The sequence below is a fragment of the Lepus europaeus genome, chromosome 4, assembly GCF_033115175.1.
Source record: "Lepus europaeus isolate LE1 chromosome 4, mLepTim1.pri, whole genome shotgun sequence".
Classification (NCBI taxonomy): domain Eukaryota; kingdom Metazoa; phylum Chordata; class Mammalia; order Lagomorpha; family Leporidae; genus Lepus; species Lepus europaeus.
Window position 1 is genome coordinate 76903260 of NC_084830.1, and position 14963 is coordinate 76918222.

A 14963-nucleotide genomic window follows, 5' to 3' on the forward strand; every position below is an offset into this window, starting at 1 on the left:
TGGAATTAAAGTATATGCCTATTTTAGTGCAAAAAGTTGAAATCCATGCATAATCTTTTTCATCACACACATTTCCACAAACTTTTTGAAGACCGCTCATATATTCATTTATACTCTTTAATGCTTACACAACCCTCTGGGATAATCAAAATATCTCTATTTTTAGAAATGAAAAAGTAAATAAGAAATACCGCCACCAAGGGCTTTGTTCTGGGCTAAACATGTCACAGAGGTTATCCTTATGCAAGCCCAGGCCTGCGGATCCTAGTTCTCCCCATCTATAGGTGCAGGCCTGAGGAATGCATCCAATCAGCAAACAGGCTGGAACTTGAACTCTGATTTCAAGGGAGTCTGTGCTCTTGTCTCCCCTGGGGAGATGTCCTTTTCATTCCTCCCCCTTTCCCTTCCCCTCCAGATAGATGAGACACAACTTGGAGCCCTCATTGAGGCCTGGACCTCTGTGCTGGAGTCATATTTCTGGAACCCAGCTAAAAGTCCGGTATTCAATTAGGACGAGACCAAATGATTCTGGGCTTCAGAACCCATGCCTGGCCCATCCTGAGGTCAAGATTCTCATTTATGTCTATTAATATTGAAAGGGAGGAAATGTATCATGAGATCAGCCATCAATTTTCCCTGGCCTCACCAGGAACTGCAGAACAGCTCCAGGGGAAAATCCCAGGCTACTGAAGGAGTCGAGAGAGAAGCCGAGGACTAGAGAACTTTGGGAGCTTAGGTCTCCGAGACAGCTGCGTGATGAGGAAACTGAGGCCAGGCCTTAAGTCATTGACCCAAGACCTTAGACTGGAGCCTCTAAAACCTAGTGTGCTCTTGGAATCTCATTAAAGCGCAGAGCCCGATTCTGCAGGACTGTGAGGGGGCGGGGAAGTTTGCCTTTCCAGCAGGTGAAGTGCACGCTATGAGAATGCTGTGAGTATCAAGGGAGAGCGCAGCATTGGGGCAGGTGGGAGAGTAGAAGGGGAAGGAGTTGGCCAGTTCTCAGTAGGTCCCAGGATGGGAGGAAATAGGACAGGCCAAACAGGACCGTGTTTATCAACTCTCAGATGCTTTCTCAAAAACACTAATTTATTGAGGATGACATGATTTGGTACCATTTGAAATCAGGTCATCACTTCAAATTAAAAGTGACATTGAAATCATGTCATGGGGGCTGCGAATTTCAACAGACTGGAACAAGTGGTGTGTAAAGGCAAGAAATTTATAGTTTCTTTAAAATTTATAATTTTAAATTTATAATTTCTTTACATTTATAATTTATAATTTCTTCAAAATTGAGCAGAATGAGTTTGATCCAAAAATACTCATTGTATCAGTACAGAATGGAGAAGACACAATTTAGCAGCCATTTGTGTGAAAAGACCTAGAAGCACTAGCTGTTCATATGTTCATTGAGTCAATAGCAAGATGTGGTTGTATCAAGAGAATCATAGTGTGATGTGGAAGGGAGGAGATAATTTTCTTCCACATTGCACAAGTCATAACATATCTGCAGGATGTGCCCAGTTCAGGGTCTATCACATTAAAAGGGATATTAGGGAGCTGAAGTGCATCTGGGTGAGACATCTGAAGATGATGCATTTGGGGAAGCGTTGGAGAAACTGGGTGTTTACCCTGGCGATTAAAGTGGCATCAGGAATAGCACCATGGCTGACCCAGATACACGCAGTGATATCATGGAAGTGATAAGGTTAGGCTTGTTCTATGACACCCCTGAGTGTGAACCAGGATCAGTAAAGACAGAATCTAGAGACAGATTCCAGCATAGTCTAAAGCATTCGTGGAGAGTCCCAAGAAGACAGCTGGGTTTGGAGTTGAACTTCAGCTATGTTGAGCAAATTGCTTAACCATTCTGAGTCTCAGGTTCTTATTCTGTAAAATGGGAAAATGTTCAAGTCTCCCTGGTCATTATAAAGAGTCAATGAGATAATTTGTGATAAACCTTTGCCAAGTGTGGCATAGAGGGCTGGTTCAACCGGTTTTTAAAACAACATCAAAAAATAGAGCAGCCTAACCACAAAATGAGCTACCTCAGGAAGCAGTGAGTTCCCTGTCACTGGAGGCATGCAAGTCAAATGTGGTTAACCTCTTAAGAACTGGAGATGAGCTCCTTGCACAAGGGCTTATTGCCAGACAGGAGGTTGAGGTACAGTGACCGTGATTTTTGGAGTCTGTTCCAGTTTACGTGTCTGGGCCCACTGCCATCACCACCCTCTCTCCCTGCCCATTAAAAATGCAGGTGGAAAAATTGCTTCCTTCCATGTTAAAAGTATTCACCTTTCAACCCAAGAAAGGAAGGCAGAAATGGACTTTTATTTTGAGCATTTCATTCTCAAAGGAACATTTTCCTTTGAATTCTAAAATGGCATCATTTCCATTTTATGAGGCTATCAAGGGCATATCTTTCTTCAAAACTGGCACCATGCGGAGGAGCTTTCTGTTTTATGATTTGTAGAGAGCAAGAGAAGACTCAATTGCACCGAGTTATTTTTTTCCCAGAAGTTCAGCTACACGTCTTCACATTCCTCTATTATTGTCATTCCTTTGTGTCTAGCTATCAACATGTGAATGCTCTCATAGGAGATTAATACATCAAGACATTTCCAGTCACTAATATGCTAGCCAGACTTGGTCTGGGCCTTAGTGTGTCATTGTGGTGCTCTGAAAAATGCATTGCTCAATTCTCCTGCTATAGCGATCACTGGATCCCCTACCATGATTGCAACACAGGCCACAGTTCCTGGGCACTGCCCCCAGCTGACCAGTGACTGGCCATTGTGGTGCTCCTGCAAGTCCGTTAGAGAGAAACAAGGGGCTCCTCCAACAGGTGACTTTCACTCCAAGGACTCCCTGGGAACCGGTGAGCCTTTTGGGAACTGTGCTACAAGTCCCAGACTTCTCCTGAACTCCTTTCCACTATTCACAGGCACCAACTGGCACTGGGGTCTGCAGGCTTTGCCTATCTCCTCCTGCTGCCTCATCCCCTACATCCCTCACAGGTACTTTCCCCCAATAAGGCCTCTTGCAAGTCTCACTCTTGGAGGACACAAAGTAATGTGAGAGTGGACTGAGAAAGCATATGGCGGAGATGGGGCTGTGAGACAGGCTTCCTAAAGCCCAAAAGGCAAAGAGGGAAGCCTATGAATGATGAATGGGGCACAAGGTGCAAGGGATCCCTGGAGTCAGGTGGAGATGAAAATACTAAACTTCTTTCCAGTGATGGCCTGGGAAAATGGCCCTGTGAGGGGACTCGATGATTGAGGCACTTGAAAATTTGGGGGGTAAGGGAGATGTCCACAGATCAGTGGGGTAGCCCAGTTTCTATGTTGTCGTACTGATACCCTGCAGACAACCAGATGGTGGCTTTTCTAATAAGAAGCTAAAGGTGCTGACCAGCAGGTAGGGGCCACACGTGAGAGCCACAGGCCATCTCTGGTAGTGCAGAAAGAGAACCCCTGTTGCAGTGGAAGCTGGACAGCCAGAGCAGTGGCCAGCTATCAGAGAGAATTGCAGAGCAGGTCTGTCATGCTAAGAAAATCTGGGACCCTGGAACATGGGAAGGAACCATCTGGATGGATATCTCTGGAGGCTGCCCTGAACCTTCCCCTGGTTCTAGCTGGACTTTCCCTATGCAGGAGTTCTGCAAAGGCTTTTCCTCCCTGCATCACCAGGAGCTGATCCCTCTTCCTCTCCTGGCTGCCAGGCAGATAACAGCATAATGTGCCTGGGGAAACTGCTGGGCCTGAAAACAGAGGAGGGAGATTATATACTATATATTGAAGAACATCAGAATTTTCTAGAATATGCCTGATACCAGAGGAACACTCTAGGAATTAGATTTTAAGAGTGCTGTGATGCTTTCTGCTGTGGCCTGGGAGTGCAGAGGAGGATGGCCTAAGTCCTTGGGCCCTGCACCCCATGGGAGACCAGGAGAAGCACCTGGCTCCTGGCTTCAGATCAGCGCAGTGCACCGGCCGCAGCAGCCATTGGAGGGTGAACCAATGGAAAAGGAAGACCTTTCTGTCTCTCTCTCACTATCCACCCTGCCTGTCAAAAAACAAAACAAAAACAAACAAACAAAAAAAAAAAAGGAAAAAAAGAGTACTGTGATGAACAAGAATTCATTTTCTTGGGAACACGTTCTTGAGACATGCACTTGAATCTTGTGGCCAGGACCCAAGGAGATGAGGCATGGCCACGGTTAGGGCGGCCCCTCAAAACTGGAAAAAGCAAAGGTGTTTGCTGAGCACAGTGAAAATGCTTGTTTTCATAGCAGACAATAGAAGGAATAAAAAGGCACAAATGGGCACCCTGGAGTGGATATATTATGTGATCCAGGGATTGAGCAGAGGCTTCTGTTCCACAAGAGGACTCAGAGGACACAGCATTCACTAGGGTCAGGTGGAAAGCTCTGGGCTAGGGGTGGCAGCATCACTAGGATGTGCATTGGTGCTACTTCCTTGCAGGTCGGGAATGATGGTAGAAGAGGTCATCATAGAGCTAGATTTCTGGGCAGTGGCTGATGGTCTGGGCATCCCGTCAGGAGCATGGAGGAGGTCTGGGAGGCTGGAGACAAGGAGATCTGTGCAGGGGGTTGTGAAGGATGTTCTCTGGTGGGAAGACATAGGGCTCCTCTATTAGCACCCACCAGAAAGCACTCACTGTGGAAGAGGCACCGAATAACCAAGTATACCAGCTGAGGTTGGCCAGTGGGCTACTTGATGTTAGCAGCCACTAGAACTGACAGGAAGGGCGCAGGAATGGAGGGAGCAGCAGAGATGGAGGTTTGGTTTGGGCACAATGGCAGGGACTCACCTTACTCTGGGAGTTACTGCTGCCTGTCAACAACAGAGAGCAGCACGGAGTCGCCAGGATGGCATTATTCTTGTGATAAGCCAGCCACATTGGGCCTCTCCCATCCTGAGGGGCCAGCATTTTATTGCCAAGAACGTGGATTTGCTGTTCCTCCATCCAGACCCTCAGCCCGCACTGTCACCAGGTGTGGAATCCACACGGAGTAGCACCTAAGCTGGGACCCACTTATAGTCGCAGGAGTCTGGTCCCATGATGATGGCTCAGGTCGCATGCCAAATACAGAAGCAGTCAGCTTCACAGAGCACTGGGATGGCCTCCGAGAGGCACAGTGGATGCACCAGCATGGAGGCTGTCATCCTTCATGCTGTTGTAGCACGTGCATCACATCAGAGACCAAGGGAGGCTCTCCTGTGTCCCCGAGAGGCATAATGCACGGGCCTGGAGACCAAGGAGTGATGGTAGGAATGGCTCTGTTATTGTTACTCCTAGTGATACGCTGAGGAGTCTTCTGATTCCAGTTCTCACAACTGGAAGAGTTGGTCCACGGCAGGAGTGTTCCTTTGTAAGAGGGCACAACAAGGGTCCCCTTGAGCGATAAGCTAAGGTTGTCACCAGGGCCCTTTGGACTCCTATGACTGGGGATCAACTGTCAGGAAAAAGGGTCACCATCCTGGTCAGCAGGGGGAGGTAGAGCTGCTTTTATACTGTGGTGGCAGAAGGAATGTGCAGAAGCCAGGGCCCACGAATCCACTTGGAGGCCTCTTGATGCTCTCTTCACCTCAAAAAAACTTTCTTCTTTAAAAAAAAATTTTTATAGGAACACACACACACACACAGAGAGAGAGAGAGAGAGAGAGAGAGAGAGAGAGAGAGAAGTCCCATTCCCATTTACCCATTTGCTGTTCACTCCTCAAATCCTGCAACGGCCAGAGCTGGGCTGGGAACTCAGTCCAGGCCCCCTATGTTGGTTGCTGGAATTCAACTATTTGAGCCATCACGACTGCCTCCCAGGTTCTGCATTAGTGGGAAGCGAGGGTCAGGAGCTGGAGCTGAGTATTGAACGCTGGCACCCTGATGTCCTAACTGGCATCTTAACCACCAGGCCAAAGGTGCACCCTTCTCACTGCTTTGTGACTGTGAACAGACACATGCCACAAACCCATTCTGAGGGGAATATAGTGATCAGTGTCTCAGACCCTTCAGGAGTGAAGGTTTCTATGAAATTGCCTGATGAGGAGCTAAGCCCAGGCTGTGGCTGAAGATGAGGGTACCTTTGAACAGAGTGGAGGAGAGACAACCAGATCCGGTCCCAAGACTAACTGCGGCCTTGTAAGCTGTAGTGCGTAACCTCTCTCATCCAACTGTCCCCTGAGAGTGACACCTGTGCCATCCATGGAAGAGCCACTTTCTGAATCTGGGTAGACTGCGGTGACCATGAAAACGCCCAGCTCAGATCTCAGGTCTCCTGTGTGGGGAATGTCCACTGACAGCCCCAAGCTGCTCCCCTTCCAGATCCTCCACCACAACCAGGTTGAAGCCAACTTCCTTTGGGCTGTTCCCAGCCTATGGCTGAGCATGGTGTGCTCCTTCTGAGAGATGCGGGCTCCTCCAGCAGGTGACTTGGACTCTGGGTGAGCCTTTCTAGAACTGGGCCACACACCAAGGCTGTCCCTGGCCGGAGAGTGCCTCTCTCTGCCTTCTCCATAGAAGCCAGACCCACGTCTCCATCTGCAGGCCTCCTCCCCAACTCCGTTATCCTCAGGAAGGGTCCCCAGTAAATCTGTTTCCAATCCTGTCTTTGCATCTGCTTCTCAGAGGACCCAAATGAACACAATAGACAGTGAAAAGTGATGACTTCAGACTCTGTTCTGGATTCAAAGCTCAACTCGGCCACCTGGTAGCCATACAACTTTCCATCATTCCACTTTTTTTTTCCCTCCTACATACACAGATTTCTCACTCACCAAGTCATGATGACTAATCAATGGACTCACATTGAGGAGCACTTCTGAGGTGCCTGCTATAGCAGATACGTAATTAGTTCCTTTGCCATCACTGTCCTCTAGCACAGCAGTGAGGGAGTAAAAGAGTGAGTGATAAAACAGTGCAAGGAAGTGAGAGAGGCAGAAGCCCCTTCTGAGAGATGCGGGCTCCTCCAGTAGGTGACTCAGTGAGACTCTCTAGAACTGGGCCACACACCAAGGCTGTACCTGACCAGTGAGTGCCTTGGCTCACTGGGTGAGGCTCCCTTGGGTGCTTTGGTGCCAGGGTGTAAAGATGCTGGGTGCCCAGGAAGGGAAGGATGGGGCACAGAAGCGAGACCAACCTTGGCCATTTTAGTTTAAGGTCAGTCCCTGCTTCTGTGTAATTCTTAGTAAAGTTTGTAAAGGAACGTTAAGGCAAACAGGAAGCGGAATAGCACTGTCTGGGCAGCACTGGCCGTGTATGACCCCCACTGCCTCTTCCAGTGGCCACCTTCGTGTCAGGGCCCTTCAGTGCCTCACACAAAGGGGCTGTGCCTCTGATTCACGCTCTGAGGAGCATGAATGGCTGTGACTAACAGCCATGGGACTTTCTGAAGGGCCCTGAGCATTTAATCATTGCGAACAATTTAGTCCACTTTAAATGAAGTTTTCATAAGCTCCGTGTGCATCAGAACCTGCGTGGGAACATGTGCTGAAGTTTCCTACGGCATATGCAATGACTGGCGCCCACTTGTGCTGGGCCCATAACCAGCACCACCTAGGCCCCTCTGCAGAAGTGCACGCATTGAAGATTGTTTGCTGGGCTGTGGTTGGGGCAAGGGATAAAGGGCAGGGAAAGGGATTGAATGAAATAGGGAGAACGTGGAAAGAGCTTCAGTTCTATGTCAGAAAGGGGCTTTGAGTCCCCATTCTCACTTGACTGATATGGAGAATTTAACTAAAAGTGAGAACACACTTCAAGCACCCATTGATTGGCATGCAGGTACTAAACAAATACAGTAAGAGCAGCACCACCTTTTTCACGTCGCCCTTCCTCGTCCTATGTTACCCTCCTTTTTGTCCTACTTACCTACAGAAAACATTTTGCCTCGAATTCTCTCCCAGGCACAGGTCTCATCTCACTTGAGTAGAAGGGTAGGTAGTGGAGGTAGTGGTGAAAGCCAGAACAATTAGGATTCCATTATTTACTGGTGATGTGAGCACGTGATTTCATTTTTCTAAGCCTCAGTTTCCTTATGTGTAAAATGGGGAGCTATTTGCCTGATGCATTTGTTAGTCATGAGGATTTAGAGAGGGATGTATGAAGTGCCTGGTGCGTGGGAAGAACCTGGTTTTGTTGTAATTTATTGTTTTGTTTTTCTTCCGACCTGGCAGAGAGCACAGTAGGAAGGGCACAGTATTCACTTCACAAATACTTGAGACAGAATTGAGCTGTGTTTTTGCAACCAATCCTCGGATGGTTTTGGAAAGCGGTCACGAAACTGGTATTTCCCATCCTTCCCTTGGCAGAAGCATCCTTTGGAAAACGTAGTTTGGTAGGTCTGGAGTAGGGTGTTTAAGATGTGTCTCTGGCAGTCTGATAGTCACACCACTTGGGAAGACTGTTGTAAACTTGAATGATGCTTAAAACCCTCCATGATCATGCAAGAATACCTACTTCATGAAAAGATGATCTTATACTGGCCTCTCGATGATTAACACTTTGCTGCCCAATTGATATGGGCAATCATTGGGTGCAGTGGATAGTCACGCCCCATCTAGCTAGAGTTGGGTCAGAGCCACAAGCAGCTGTCCTGAGTACTGTGTCTCTAAGTGGACTCCAGACACCTCTTATTAATTGAGCACAACTCCAAAGTTTCAGTTTATTTCAAGGTCCTGTAATGTGGTAATTAGAAGCATAGTTACACCTAATGCCCTCGATGGAGATCCAGGGTTTTCTCCCAACAGACAGGCGGCCTAAGCACAGCATTACAACCACTTGGCTGTGACAATTGCTAATCTGAGAATGCGCCAAGGAGAGAATATGGGATGAGGGCTCTGAAAAGCTAAAGCACTGTCAGGAATTGTGATCAGGGAAGAGATTTTCTCTCTCTTTTTTACAGAAAAAAATAATACTAAAGAAAAAGGCTTTATTTGGGCTCACAAGGTTTTGCCTTTTTATGATTCTGGGGTTGAATGAAAGGAGGCTCTTGTGCTGGCATTGGGTTCCTTTTCATTCACCAGTCCACAGTGAAATGCTTTTAATGAGGCACAGCTGGGCTGAGGCCAAGCTCGAAGGAGATCACAGGCCAATGTGGGAGGAAAGGGAGTGCTCATCCCAGGAGCCGCTTCCATTCTGCAAGGACAAGGAGATTTCCAAGGGGAAGCATTTGCAGTTTTAACAACAGCTTAAAATTAAAGTCCAATGTTCTTGGAAAAATAAAAAAGAAAACAAAACATGTATTCATTGATTTGGAAGGCAGAGTTACAGAGAGAGAGAAGGAGAGAAAGAGAGAGGTCTTCCACCCACTGGTTCACTCCTCAAATGACTGTAACAGCCAGGACTTGGCTAGGCTGAGGCCAGGAGCCAGGAGCTTCTTCCAGATCTCCCACATGGGTGCTGGAGCCTAATTACTTGGGTCATCTTCCGTTGCTTTTCCAGGTGCATAAGCAGGGGGCTGGATCAGAAGTGGAGTAGCTGGGACTTTAACTGCAGGCCATGGGTTTAACCCGCTATGCCACAGCACCAACTCCTGAAGCCCTCTCTTTTGGAACAGCAAATTAAATACATTATTTTTAGAGATATCCAATATATCTTAATATTCACATAGATTCAAAATAAATGGACCAAAAACTACACTATTTTACAGGATGTAACATAAGCAAAGTAATCCCAGACAAGCAAGTGATACTGGGCCAGGGCTGTGGAATAGTGGTTAAAACCACAACCTGCAGTGCTGGCATCCCATGTGGAAGCCAGTTTGAGTCCTGGCTGCTCCACTTCTGATCCAGCTCTCTGCTATGGCCTAGGAAAGCAATCAAAGATGGCCCAAGTCCTTGAGCTCTTGCACCCACCTGGGAGACTCAGAAGAAACTCCAGGCTCCTGGGTTTGGATCAGCCTAGCTACAGCCATTGTGGCCATTTGGGGAAGACCTCTCTCTCTCTCTCTCTCTCTCTCTCTCTCTCTGCCTCTGTAACTCTGCCTTTCACATAAATAAAATAAAATCTTAAAAAAAAAAAAAAAGCAAGTGGTACTTCTTTGACTGGGGCCTCAAAACCAAGTTCAGAAATCTAACAGACTGGTTTTTGTTCTGTTGGAGTAGGAACTGAAATACAAGCCCTTAGACCAAAAATATGTGATTCTGAGTGTACATACTACTTTGTGGAGTATGCCATCTGATGTCACTCCTTACTAAAACTATTGCTTCTTCTCTAAGTCTGAAAGTACATGGTGTTTTATCTCCAATAGATACCATTGCATTACTTGCAAACATAATGAAGTCCCCTCCCATATCACTGAACAAACGTTGAACAGAAAAACCCAAATCTACTTAGGTCTTACTTTATAGAAACTGTTTTTGAAATATTAGTGGCGGGGCTGGCGCCCTGGCGCAGTAGGTTAATCCTCTGCCTGTGGAGCCAGCATCCCATATGGGTGCCGGTTCTAGTCCTGGCTGCTCCTCTTCCAATCCAGTTCTCTGCTATGGCCTGAGAAAGCAGTAGAAGATGGCCCAAGTCCTTGGGTCCCTGCACCCACATGGGAGACTAGGAAGAAACACCTGGCTCCTGGCTTCAGATCGGCACAGCTCCAGCCGTTGCAGCCATCTGGGGAGTGAACCAATGGATGGAAGATCTTTCTCTCTGTCTCCCCCTCTCACTGTCTATGACTCTACCTCTCAAATAACTAAATAAAATCTTTAAAAAAAAAGAAAAGAAATATTGGTGGCACTCTTCAGGTGGTTGTCCACACGAGATTTTGTTGTTCCTGGAAGGCCTTACTTGTGCTGGGAAAAATCATCCATGAGTGGAGGTGATCTGCAGGCTGAGGCATGACATCATGGGGCCTGAAGCTGGGAGTGATTTCTGTGACCTGTGGCTTCCAGGCTGATATGGCAGGGAGACTTCGTGAGAACACTTAGCTGACTGTCTAGATCGCTGCTTTTACGGCACCATTCATGCAATAAAAATAGATTTTTCTGTGATGTAAGAAAAAAAGACTTGAAAAGTGTTATGATAGAAGTAGAGAAAAAGGGGCCGACACTGTAGTGTAGCAGGTTAAGCCACTGCCTTTAGTGCCAGCATCTCATATGGGCACCTGTTCAAGTTCCAGCTGCTCCACTTCGAATCCAGATCCCTGTTGATGTGCCTGGGAAAGCAGCTGAAGACGGCTCAATTGCTTGAGCCTCTGCACCCAGGTGGGAGACCTGGAACAAGCTCCTGGCTCCTGGTTTCAGATCGGCCAATTGGAGAGTGAATCAGCAGATGGAAGATCAGTCTCTCTCTCTCTCTCCTGCCCCCCTCCCTCTGGCCTTTCAAATAAAGGCCAGAGACAATTACAGCTCTTAACTAGAAAATAGGACTCTGGGGTAAATCAAGCAGTGGAATGCAATATTCAGCAGTGATCTGATTCTATGAATATAAGCAATTCACCATATACTCTACCCATAAAGAAAAAAAAATACACTTTGTGAAACAGTTTTAGCTGGTGTCTCAGCTATTATGAAAATTGCTCAAGTGAGTGATAAAATGTTAGTGGAAATTGAAAAGACAATTTATGGCATAATGATATGCACAAGAACTCTATGCCTATACAGGAAAAAACTACTTTGGGTGAAATCTAGAAATTTCCATAACTAACTTGATTATTTGTGAAAAATGAGATACTTATATTTCAAATGTATCAGCTATCAGAAGAAATTTACATGTCTCTCTGTCTCTTTTTTATCCATCATCATCTATCATCTATCTTCTAGGTATATATGTATATATATGTATCTGTCATTTATGTATCAATGTATCTATGTAATTGTCTATATTTCTATCAACCATCTGTTATCTATCTCCATCTCATTTGATTGGCACATAGGGAGAAAGAGCAAATATCATAGTTGGACATGTGTATCTATCATGTATCCATACATCCGTTCTTTCAAAAAAAAAAAAATCCAAGAGTTCTATGTATCAGGCATTGTGCTGGGAAGAGATATACAGACCTTAGTATACAGACTAGTAACGGGGGAAGCTTAACTCTTATCATCACAGAAGAACACTTACTATGGGATAAGGACAGACCTGGTATAGAAATGAGATCAACCCAACTCTTGCTGTTTACCTCTTCTTATCTACTTTCCACTCACTCTGCTTTCTCCCACTAAGTAACATGACTGGTAGGCAAATCCAATCAACTTTAGTTATCCCTTGATTTTTTTTTTCACAAATGTTTTTTAAGTGATCCTCAATGCATTGGCCCTACAAATTACATGCACAGAGCAGCTTGTCAACAGGTATAGAGGTTATACAGGAATGAAAGCAGTCGCTCTCACCTTGGTTTTCTGTGCTTTCCTATGAGTTTTTGGTGGCTGGAGACCAAGTATTAAGGCACTTTCTTGTTGCTGAATGTGTTTCCCACATAGATTAGAGCATATCCTTCTGATTTCAGAAGGAGATCCTGAAAGTGGGCCTAGATTTCTATCTTCCTTGGCCTCATTACAAATCCATCTCCTTACCTTAGTCTTCTCATTAGTTCCCTTTCCCATGCTAAGAGCAAGTAGCAAACACATTATGGCACAACTCCTAGGGATTTTTCTTATGTTCATGCATTTCTTGCTTACAGCTGACTCAGGAGGTACATGCTCTTATTAGCCTCATTTTTCAGACGAGTAAAAGGGACCCAAAGGGTCTTCAAAATAAGGGGGCGGACATTGGGCTCAGCAGTTATGAATGCCCCTCAGGACACCTGCATCCCGTATAGTAGTGTCTAGGTTTGAGTCCTGACTGCTCTCAATTCTAGCTTCCAGCTATTGTACTCCCTGGGAGGCAATAGGTGTTGGCTCAGGTACTTAGGTCTCTGCCATGCATGTGGAAACCCAGAGTGAGTTCTGGGCTCCTGGCTTTAGCTGAGACCAACCCTGGATTGTTGCAAACATTTGGGGAAAGACACATCTCTCTATCTCTATTTCTCACTTCTTCTGTCTCTCTAGCTTTCAAATAAAAATAAAGTTAATATGTCAATGCTGAAAATATTTTTTTTCTCAAAATCACATAGCTAGCAAACTGCAGAGCCTGAATTCAAACCACAAGATCTGGAGCCTAAGTCTGTGTCAATCACAAACCACCCTGCCTGTTACACCAAAGGTAAGCAGATAGAGGCAATGTCCCTCCTTTCTCAAATTCTCACTCAATGCTGCACATGACAAGAGACTCTTCTATTGGCTGTCCATCTCCATCTCATTTGACTGACACATAGGGAGAAGGGGCAAATATCATCAAGTGCTTTAGAGCACATCTTACTGGGATCCAGGAGAATTCTGAAAACTCTTTCCAAGTAGATTCTATGATCCTGGCTCCATGTCCATTAGATGCCATAAAGATAATACGGGTAATAAAAGGTCCTCAAAAGAAGACACTTAAAAGTTTTGTTAGAAATGTGAGGGTACTTGAAAAAGTTCATGGAAAGTGAATTAAAGGAGGCATTTATTTGGTGCAAAGAACTTTTTAAGTCCATGTGTAGTTTTTTCACAATATGTGTTTTACAGTAATTTTTTAAGAAAACTTTTATATTATTTTATTTTTATTTTTTGACAGGCAGAGTTAGTGAGAGAGAGAGAGACAGAGAGAAAGGTCTTCCTTTTTCTGTTGGTTCACCCCCAAATGTCCGCCACAGCCAGCGCGCTGCACCGATCCGAAGCCAGGAGCCAGGTGCTTCCTCCTGGTCTCCCATGCAGGTGCAGGGCCCAAGTACTTGGGCCATCCTCTGCTGCCCTCCTGGGCCACAGCAGAGAGCTGGACTGGAAGAGGAGCAACTGGGACAGAATCCGGCACCCCGACCTGGACTAGAACTCAGGGTGCCAGCGCCGCAGGCGGAGGATTAGCCAAGTGAGCCGCGGCTCCGGCCAAGAAAACTTTTATTTGATAAATATAAATTTTGAAAGTACAACTTTTGGATTATAGCAGTTTTCCCCCCCATAACCACCTCCCATCCTCAAACCATCCCATCTCCTACTCCCTCTCCCATCCCATTCATCATTAAGATCCATTTTTAATTATCTTTATATACAGAAGATCAACTTAGTATATACTAAGTAAAGATTTCAACAGTTTGCACCCACACAGAAACACAAAATATAAAGTACTGTTTGAGTAGTAGTTTTGCTGTTAATTTGCACAGTGCAACACATTAAGGACAGAGATCCTACATGAGAAGTGCACAGTGACTCCTGTTGTTGATTTAACAATTGACACTCTTATTTATGATGTCAGTAATCACCCGAGGCTCTTGTCATGAGCTGCCAAGGCTATGGAAGCCTCTTGAGTTCACAAACTCCGACCTTATTTAGACAAGGTCATAGTCAAAGTGGAAGTTCTCTCCTCCCTTCAGGGAAACGTACCTCCTTCTTTGATGGGCCATACTTTCTGCTGGGATCTCACTCACAGAGATCTTTCATTTAGGTCATTTTTGCCAGTATCTTGGTTTTCCATGCCTGAGAAACTCTCATGGGCTTTTTTAGCCAGATCCAAATGCCTTAAGGGTTGATTCTGAGGCCAGATTGCTGTTTAAGGCATTTGCCATTCTATGAGTCTACTATGTATCCTGCTTCCCATGTTGGATTGTTCTCTCCTTTTTAATTCTATCAATTATTATTAGTGGACACTGGTCTTATTTATGTGATCCCTTTGACACTTAATCCTATATTTATGATCAATTATGAACTGAAACTGATCACTCTAACTAGTAGGATGGCATTGGTACATGCCACCTTGGTGGGATTGATTTGGAATCCCCTGGTACGTTTCTAGTTTCACCATTAGGGGTAAGTCCGAGTGAGCATGTGCCAAACTGTTTTACAGTAATTTTACAAAAATTTGCATTTATTTTCTTTGGGAAGATAATAAAAGTACAATTACAAATAGTGGTTATATAAGTACTTTCTAAAATGTATGCAAGT